We start from the raw sequence: 1,205 nt of genomic DNA on the forward strand, positions 1-1,205 counted from the left end.
CAGGAAAGATTTAAGGCAAAACTTGCCTGATATGACAAACCATTTTCCCCTTCTCAATAACATCTAAATTATTACTTCTAAATAGGAATAATATCTCCAATTCATCAGGTCACCAAGAAATGATGATTCAAAGTTATTAACTCCAATTTAGTAATAATAATAATAGGAGTCATAATAATAACATCCACATATGATAATGCCACCCTTGTTCCAAGTACACCTCTCCTTGATATGCCACCCTTATTCCTCCAATTTAACAGAGCTACTTATCAGAACAGACATAAGTCACTACGTCTGAAAGTACTCATCCCCAGTTCCAAACCAAAACAGACATAAGTCACCACGTCTGGGGAACTACCTTTTAAAACTCACTTCCATACCAAAACAGACTTATGTCACCACGCTTGGTAGGAAGGTTTCATTTATTTTAAAAGATATAAAATAACCATTTTTGTGAATCAAAAATAAATAAATAAATATTTAAAAACTTATAAAATTTTTAACAGAAAATCATCCAGACAACAAGTCCGGTAAATAATCACCCGGTTTACAAGTCCGGTCAACCACCATCCGGTTTACAACACTTAGACTAAAAGTCTACTTTGTCCGGACATCTAATCCGGTCAACACCCCAAATATTTATTGAACGGTTTAACACTTAGAATAATAATTCATATTGAGCAGATAACAAATCCGGTCAATAGTCCGTTTAAGACTTACCCGGTTTAAGACTAAACCGCTCATCAATTCGTTCAAGACTCGTCCGGTTTAAGACAATCCAGTCACTAAACCTCTCAAGGATTGTCCGGTTTACATCTTTATCCGGTCAAGCTTTACCCGGATAAACACTTAGACAAATATTTGCAAGGTTTCTTGTTAAAAGAAACAAATAATACAAAATAAGGATTCAAAATCAGTAAAAAGCTTTTTATGTAAAAGGATTTAGAACCACTCACCTTATAAAGCTTTTATCACCAAAACTCTTGAAAATGRCTTGAAATCAACTTGAAACTTTCCTCTAATATGCAATCCGGACAAACTTTCTCTAACTCCCTCTCAAATTTCAAAAATGGTAAGAAACTAAATAAATGGGGTAAACCCCCCCTTATATACTTACCAAAAATGGAGAAAGTCGGCTACCGCCTCCCCCCCCCCTTTTCTTGCCACCTCAACACCAAACACACCTATGCATGTATGCACAACTC

The sequence above is a fragment of the Cynara cardunculus genome (genome assembly GCF_001531365.2).
Source record: "Cynara cardunculus var. scolymus isolate 2C chromosome LG 10, CcrdV1, whole genome shotgun sequence".
NCBI lineage: Eukaryota > Viridiplantae > Streptophyta > Magnoliopsida > Asterales > Asteraceae > Cynara > Cynara cardunculus.